The sequence below is a fragment of the Solea senegalensis genome, unplaced genomic scaffold (genome assembly GCF_019176455.1).
Source record: "Solea senegalensis isolate Sse05_10M unplaced genomic scaffold, IFAPA_SoseM_1 scf7180000015552, whole genome shotgun sequence".
Classification (NCBI taxonomy): domain Eukaryota; kingdom Metazoa; phylum Chordata; class Actinopteri; order Pleuronectiformes; family Soleidae; genus Solea; species Solea senegalensis.
Window position 1 is genome coordinate 1 of NW_025321357.1, and position 7847 is coordinate 7847.

The 7847-nt window shown below is 45.2% G+C and overlaps 10 non-coding genes across 10 annotated transcripts; 4 read left to right on the plus strand and 6 right to left on the minus strand.

The window, feature by feature from the left end:
- The first annotated feature begins 77 nt into the window (after positions 1–77).
- trnal-cag lies at positions 78–160 on the plus strand. The gene has a single exon. It is a non-coding gene; the product is annotated as a tRNA-Leu (tRNA).
- Positions 161–528: 368 nt separating this feature from the next.
- Positions 529–600, minus strand: trnap-ugg. Its single transcript has one exon. It is a non-coding gene; the product is annotated as a tRNA-Pro (tRNA).
- A 659-nt stretch (positions 601–1259) lies between these two features.
- trnap-agg lies at positions 1260–1331 on the minus strand. Its single transcript has one exon. It is a non-coding gene; the product is annotated as a tRNA-Pro (tRNA).
- An 867-nt stretch (positions 1332–2198) lies between these two features.
- On the plus strand, positions 2199–2281 carry trnal-cag. Its single transcript has one exon. It is a non-coding gene; the product is annotated as a tRNA-Leu (tRNA).
- Positions 2282–2657: 376 nt separating this feature from the next.
- On the minus strand, positions 2658–2729 carry trnap-ugg. The gene has a single exon. It is a non-coding gene; the product is annotated as a tRNA-Pro (tRNA).
- Positions 2730–3406: 677 nt separating this feature from the next.
- Positions 3407–3478, minus strand: trnap-agg. Its single transcript has one exon. It is a non-coding gene; the product is annotated as a tRNA-Pro (tRNA).
- An 849-nt stretch (positions 3479–4327) lies between these two features.
- Positions 4328–4410, plus strand: trnal-cag. The gene has a single exon. It is a non-coding gene; the product is annotated as a tRNA-Leu (tRNA).
- Positions 4411–5505: 1095 nt separating this feature from the next.
- On the minus strand, positions 5506–5577 carry trnap-agg. Its single transcript has one exon. It is a non-coding gene; the product is annotated as a tRNA-Pro (tRNA).
- An 870-nt stretch (positions 5578–6447) lies between these two features.
- Positions 6448–6530, plus strand: trnal-cag. The gene has a single exon. It is a non-coding gene; the product is annotated as a tRNA-Leu (tRNA).
- Positions 6531–7631: 1101 nt separating this feature from the next.
- On the minus strand, positions 7632–7703 carry trnap-agg. Its single transcript has one exon. It is a non-coding gene; the product is annotated as a tRNA-Pro (tRNA).
- Between the last annotated feature and the right edge of the window lie 144 nt (positions 7704–7847).

A 7847-nucleotide genomic window follows, 5' to 3' on the forward strand; every position in this document is an offset into this window, starting at 1 on the left:
CGTCATCAACAGAGTATCTTTTGTTCTTCAGATGCAAATGGGCAGCCCGGTCTGGACAAGTCACAGCTACCCGCCAAGTCAGGATGGCCGAGCGGTCCAAGGCGCTGCGTTCAGGTCGCAGTCTCCCATGGAGGCGTGGGTGCGAATCCCACTTCTGACAGGATAACTTTTGGGGCAGCCGGACTTTGCCTCATAACAGAACAGTTGGGCGTTCAAATCCCTAGACACGTCAACAATTGGCCTAGCCCATAGCAAACTACTTGCCCCCATTCACAGCCATTGCTCCCTTGGTGTACTCAGGTGGTGCCCACTGCTCCTTGGATTCCCTGCATTCCCTGCAAATTAAACGACTCTTTAAGCATGCGAGATTCCAGCTTGGTCACATTCACTACACTTGGCAAAGACTTGACTGGTTTCATGGTTGAAACAGTGCTGTGTGAAAGGCCTTTCTGCAAGAATCGTAGCGCAAGTCCAAGGAAACAGGGAACTCCCACATCTCAAACGTTATAATTGGACCACACCTGCAGAGGGCTCGTCCGGGATTTGAACCCAGGACCTCTCGCACCCAAAGCGAGAATCATACCCCTAGACCAACGAGCCTCTATAGAGGGGAAATATTCTATGTAGGTGTCGTGTTACAGATTTTATGTGAGAAATACTCATCAAGAATGGGTCACAGCGCTTTTGAGTCTACATCTGCAAACCCGCAATTCCACCTCACTCACAAAGGACTTACATTGATGAGGCTTTATGCTTGCAATAGTTCAGTGGATGTTTTGTGTGGGATTTTGAATGTGGGACCTCTTTCAGCCAGAGAATAAGACCAACAAAATGTACTCATTTCTCCAGGGAAGCATGTCTGCTAAGGCCTAAGATTACGATAAGATAACATGTTTTAGGATTCCTTTTCTTTGTATAAAGGTGAGTCAAGTAGGTCTCTCCTTCCAATCTCTTTATTTCTCAATAGTCTTCACTTTCACTCAAAATCCCTATTGATCATGGTTGACAGGTTCATAGAGTTTGCCACTTTAAATGTGCAATACCACCACAGTCACAAACAACTCGCATTAGTAAGGACGGAATTTGTAGTTGAGATAGGGCTCGACTGTGTGAGTCATTCAGTACATTTGGCAAGGACAAACTTCATGGTTGAAACACTCGGAGATTTCAACCCAGGACCTTCGACTGCTATTGCAAAGCCAACAGAGCAGAAGTTGCAGGTAAGCGTGACGTCCTGACAGAAGAACGGGGGCTGTATAGGGCTCGTCCGGGATTTGAACCCGGGACCTCTCGCACCCTAAGCGAGAATCATACCCCTAGACCAACGAGCCACGAACCTTGCGCCATTTTCTATGTAGGTGTCCTGTTACAGATTGTATGTGAGAACTATTACAATATCACCAGATTAAGTTAAAAAGACAAGGGAAATTGGGAAAAGATACTGTTGGACTATGTTTTATGTTCTGTCTGTGAAGGTTCTTAGACATCCAGATCATTGTCAGGAGTTTGCTGTGGACAACAAGACTTGCTGGAGTTAGGTTGAAGATGTTTTAACGCTCATCCACGAGGCTTCTTCACTTCTGACTGTCTTGTGGATAAAAAAAAGAAATCCAGGTATTTAGCCTCTGTAAGCTGGATACATGTAAAGAAACCGTGCATTGGATGTGTTTGCTCACTGGTGTGTGTGCGCAAATTAAACTACTAAACTCCACCCTCTTCAAACTTGCGTTACCACGGCTGTTAGATTTGGCAAGGACAAACTTCATGGTTGAAACATTGCTGTGTGAAAGGCTTTTCTGGGATTTGAACCCAGGACCTTTCACGTCCATTGCATTCATTTTCTTTTTATCAAGTGGTCTTGCTTGAGGTAAGTTGAAGATATTTCACCTCTCATCCAAGAGACCCACTCTGCTAATGTGTGTTGGAGTTCACCTTTGTTTGTCAGTGGTTTGCTTGTTGACCCCTAATGGAAAAGAGCTAAGGGCAGCATTGTAGGTGACTAATAGTTGGTGTCTTAGGCCACCTTCTCTGTTGTGTGATGGTTTTCTAGGCTAAAAAAATAAGGTTATTTCATTCCCCTTTCAAACCATATGTCCCCCTTGGCCAGAATGTGGACATTCTCGGCATCAACAGAGTATCTTTTGTTCTTCAGATGCAAATGGGCAGCCCGGTCTGGACAAGTCACAGCTACCCGCCAAGTCAGGATGGCCGAGCGGTCCAAGGCGCTGCGTTCAGGTCGCAGGCTCCCATGGAGGCGTGGGTTCGAATCCCACTTCTGACAGGATAACTTTTGGGGCAGCCGGACTTTGCCTCATAACAGAACAGTTGGGCGTTCAAATTCCTAGACACGTCAACAATTGGCCTAGCCCATAGCAAACTACTTGCCCCCATTCACAGCCATTGCTCCCTTGGTGTACTCAGGTGGTGCCCACTGCTCCTTGGATTCCCTGCATTCGGTGTGCGTGCGCAAATTAAACGACTCTTTAAGCATGCAAGATTCCAGCTTGGTCACATTCACTACACTTGGCAAAGACTTGACTGGTTTCATGGTTGAAACAGTGCTGTGTGAAAGGCCTTTCTGCAAGAACCGTAGCGCAAGTCCCAGGAAACAGGGAACTCCCACATCTCAAACGTTATAATTGGACCACACCTGCAGAGGGCTCGTCCGGGATTTGAACCCGGGACTTCTTGCACCCAAAGCGAGAATCATACCCCTAGACCAACGAGCCTCTGTAGAGGGGAAATATTCTATGTAGGTGTCGTGTTACAGATTTTATGTGAGAAATACTCATCAAGAATGGGTCACAGAGCTTTTGAGTCTACATCTGCAAACCCGCAATTCCACCTCACTCACAAAGGACTTACATTGATGAGGCTTTATGCTTGCAATAGTTCAGTGGATGTTTTGTGTGGGATTTTGAATGTGGGACCTCTTTCAGCCAGAGAATAAGACCAACAAAATGTACTCATTTCTCCAGGGAAGCATGTCTGCTAAGGCCTAAGATTACGATAAGATAACATGTTTTAGGATTCCTTTTCTTTGTATAAAGGTGAGTCAAGTAGGTCTCTCCTTCCAATCTCTTTATTTCTCAATAGTCTTCACTTTCATTCAAAATCCCTATTGATCATGGTTGACAGGTTCATAGAGTTTGCCACTTTAAATGTGCAATACCACCACAGTCACAAACAACTCGCATTAGTAAGGACGGAATTTATAGTTGAGATAGGGCTCGACTGTGTGAGTCATTCAGTACATTTGGCAAGGACAAACTTCATGGTTGAAACACTGCTGTGTGAAAGGCTTATCTGTGATTTCAACCCAGGACCTTGGACTGCTATTGCAAAGCCAACAGAGCAGAAGTTGCAGGTAAGCGTGACATCCTGACAGAAGAACGGGGGCTGTATAGGGCTCGTCCGGGATTTGAACCCGGGACCTCTCGCACCCTAAGCGAGAATCATACCCCTAGACCAACGAGCCACGAACCTTGCGCCATTTTCTATGTAGGTGTCCTGTTACAGATTGTATGTGAGAACTATTACAATATCACCAGATTAAGTTAAAAAGACAAGGGAAATTGGGAAAAGATACTGTTGGACTATGGTTTATGTTCTGTCTGTGAAGGTTCTTAGACATCCAGATCATTGTCAGGAGTTTGCTGTGGACAACAAGACTTGCTGGAGTTAGGTTGAAGATGTTTTAACGCTCATCCACGAGGCTTCTTCACTTCTGACTGGCTTGTGGATAAAAAAAAGAAATCCAGGTATTTAGCCTCTGTAAGCTGGATACATGTAAAGAAAACGTGCATTGGATGTGTTTGCTCACTGGTGTGTGTGCGCAAATTAAACTACTAAACTCCACCCTCTTCAAACTTTAGTTACCGCATTGTTGGTTGGCAAGGACAAACTTCATGGATTTGAGGGAAACATTGCTGTGTGAAAGGCTTTCTGGGATTTGGGACCTTTCCATGACCATTGCATTCATTTTCTTTTTATCAAGTGGTCTTGCTTGAGGTATGTTGAAGACATTTCACCTCTCATCCAAGAGACACACTCTGCTAATGTGTGTTGGCGTTCACCTTTGTTTGTCAGTGGTTTGTAGTGACTAATGGAAAGAGCTAAGGGCATTGTGGTGACTAATGGTGGGCTGTCTTAGGCCACCTTCTCTCCTGTTGTGTGATGGTTTCTAGGCAAAAATAAAGGTTATTTCCTTCCCCTTTCAAACCATATTTGCCAGAATGTGGACATTCTAAATTAAATAACAGAGTATCTTTTGTTCTTCAGATGCAAATGGGCAGCCCGGTCTGGACAAGTCACAGCTACCCGCCAAGTCAGGATGGCCGAGCGGTCCAAGGCGCTGCGTTCAGGTCGCAGTCTCCCATGGAGGCGTGGGTTCGAATCCCACTTCTGACAGGATAATTTTTGGGGCAGCCGGACTTTGCCTCATAACAGAACAATTGGGCGTTCAAATCCCTAGACACGTCAACAATTGGCCTAGCCCATAGCAAACTACTTGCCCCCATTCACAGCCATTGCTCCCTTGGTGTACTCAGGTGGTGCCCACTGCTCCTTGGATTCCCTGCATTCGGTGTGCGTGCGCAAATTAAACGACTCTTTAAGCATGCGAGATTCAGCTTGGTCACATTCACTACGCCCAGCAGGCTTGACTGGTTCATGGTTGAAACAGTGCTGTGTGAAAAGAGCCTTTCTGCAAGAACCGTGGCATAAGTCGGGAAACGAGGGAACTCCACATCTCAAGCGTTATAATTGGACCACACCTGCGGAGGGGCTGGAGTCGGTTGAACCGGGACATACCTTTTTCATGAGAATCATACCCCTGAACCAGCGAGCCTCTATAGAGGAAATATTCTATGTAGGTGTCGTGTTACAGATTTTATGTGAAAATACTCATCGAGAATGGGTCACAGAGCTTTTGAGTCTACATCTGCAAACCCGCAATTCCACCTCACTCACAAAGGACTTACATTGATGAGGCTTTATGCTTGCAATAGTTCAGTGGATGTTTTGTGTGGGATTTTGAATGTGGGACCTCTTTCAGCCAGAGAATAAGACCAACAAACTGTACTCATTTCTCCAGGGAAGCATGTCTGCTAAGGCCTAAGATTACGATAAGATAACATGTTTTAGGATTCCTTTTCTTTGTATAAAGGTGAGTCAAGTAGGGCTCTCCTTCCAATCTCTTTATTTCTCAATAGTCTTCACTTTCACTCAAAATCCCTATTGATCATGGTTGACAGGTTCATAGAGTTTGCCACTTTAAATGTGCAATACCACCACAGTCACAAACAACTCGCATTAGTAAGGACGGAATTTGTAGTTGAGATAGGGCTCGACTGTGTGAGTCATTCAGTACATTTGGCAAGGACAAACTTCATGGTTGAAACACTCTGAGATTTCACCCCAGGACCTTCGACTGCTATTGCAAAGCCAACAGAGCAGAAGTTGCAGGTAAGCGTGACGTCCTGACAGAAGAACGGGGGCTGTATAGGGCTCGTCCGGGATTTGAACCCGGGACCTCTCGCACCCTAAGCGAGAATCATACCCCTAGACCAACGAGCCACGACCCTTGCGCCATTTTCTATGTAGGTGTCCTGTTACAGATTGTATGTGAGAACTATTACAATATCACCAGATTAAGTTAAAAAGACAAGGGAAATTGGGAAAAGATACTGTTGGACTATGTTTTATGTTCTGTCTGTGAAGGTTCTTAGACATCCAGATCATTGTCAGGAGTTTGCTGTGGACAACAAGACTTGCTGGAGTTAGGTTGAAGATGTTTTAACGCTCATCCACGAGGCTTCTTCACTTCTGACTGTCTTGTGGATATAAAAAAGAAATCCAGGTATTTAGCCTCTGTAAGCTGGATACATGTAAAGAAAACGTGCATTGGATGTGTTTGCTCACTGGTGTGTGTGCGCAAATTAAACTACTAAACTCCACCCTCTTCAAACTTGCGTTACCACGGCTGTTAGATTTGGCAAGGACAAACTTCATGGTTGAAACATTGCTGTGTGAAAGCTTTTCTGGGATTTGAACCAGGACCTTTCCACGGCCATTGCATTCATTTTCTTTTATCAAGTGGTCTTTAGCAGAGGTAGAGTTGAAGATATTTCACACTCTCATCCAAAAGAGAGACCCACTCTGCTAGTAATGTGTTGGAGTTTTGTTTGTCAGTGGTTTTGCTTGTTGACCCTAATGGAAAAAGCTAAGAAGGGCAGCATTGTAGGTGACTAATAGTTGGTGTCTTAGGCCACCTTCTCTGTTGTGTGATGGTTTTCTAGGCTAAAAAAATAAGGTTATTTCATTCCCCTTTCAACCCATATGTCCCCCTTGGCCAGAATGTGGACATTCTCGTCATCAACAGAGTATCTTTTGTTCTTCAGATGCAAATGGGCAGCCCGGTCTGGACAAGTCACAGCTACCCGCCAAGTCAGGATGGCCGAGCGGTCCAAGGCGCTGCGTTCAGGTCGCAGTCTCCCATGGAGGCGTGGGTTCGAATCCCACTTCTGACAGGATAATTTTTGGGGCAGCCGGACTTTGCCTCATAACAGAACAATTGGGCGTTCAAATCCCTAGACACGTCAACTATTGGCATAGCCCATAGCAAACTACTTGCCCCCATTCACAGCCATTGCTCCCTTGGTGTACTCAGGTGGTGCCCACTGCTCCTTGGATTACCTGCATTCGGTGTGCGTGCGCAAATTAAACGACTCTTTAAGCATGCGAGATTCCAGCTTGGTCACATTCACTACACTTGGCAAAGACTTGACTGGTTTCATGGTTGAAACAGTGCTGTGTGAAAGGCCTTTCTGCAAGAACCGTAGCGCAAGTCCCAGGAAACAGGGAACTCCCACATCTCAAACGTTATAATTGGACCACACCTGCAGAGGGCTCGTCCGGAACCCGGGACCTCTCGCACCCAAAGCGAGAATCATACCCCTAGACCAACGAGCCTCTATAGAGGGGAAATATTCTATGTAGGTGTCATGTTACAGATTTTATGTGAGAAATACTCATCAAGAATGGGTCACAGAGCTTTTGAGTCTACATCTGCAAACCCGCAATTCCACCTCACTCACAAAGGACTTACATTGATGAGGCTTTATGCTTGCAATAGTTCAGTGGATGTTTTGTGTGGGATTTTGAATGTGGGACCTCTTTCAGCCAGAGAATAAGACCAACAAAATGTACTCATTTCTCCAGGGAAGCATGTCTGCTAAGGCCTAAGATTACGATAAGATAACATGTTTTAGGATTCCTTTTCTTTGTATAAAGGTGAGTCAAGTAGGGCTCTCCTTCCAATCTCTTTATTTCTCAATAGTCTTCACTTTCATTCAAAATCCCTATTGATCATGGTTGACAGGTTCATAGAGTTTGCCACTTTAAATGTGCAATACCACCACAGTCACAAACAACTCGCATTAGTAAGGACGGAATTTGTAGTTGAGATAGGGCTCAACTGTGTGAGTCATTCAGTACATTTGGCAAGGACAAACTTCATGGTTGAAACACTCTGAGATTTCAACCCAGGACCTTCGACTGCTATTGCAAAGCCAACAGAGCAGAAGTTGCAGGTAAGCGTGACGTCCTGACAGAAGAACGGGGGCTGTATAGGGCTCGTCCGGGATTTGAACCCGGGACCTCTCGCACCCTAAGCGAGAATCATACCCCTAGACCAACGAGCCACGAACCTTGCGCCATTTTCTATGTAGGTGTCCTGTTACAGATTGTATGTGAGAACTATTACAAAATCACCAGATTAAGTTAAAAAGACAAGGGAAATTGGGAAAAGATACTGTTGGACTATGTTTTATGTTCTGTCTGTGAAG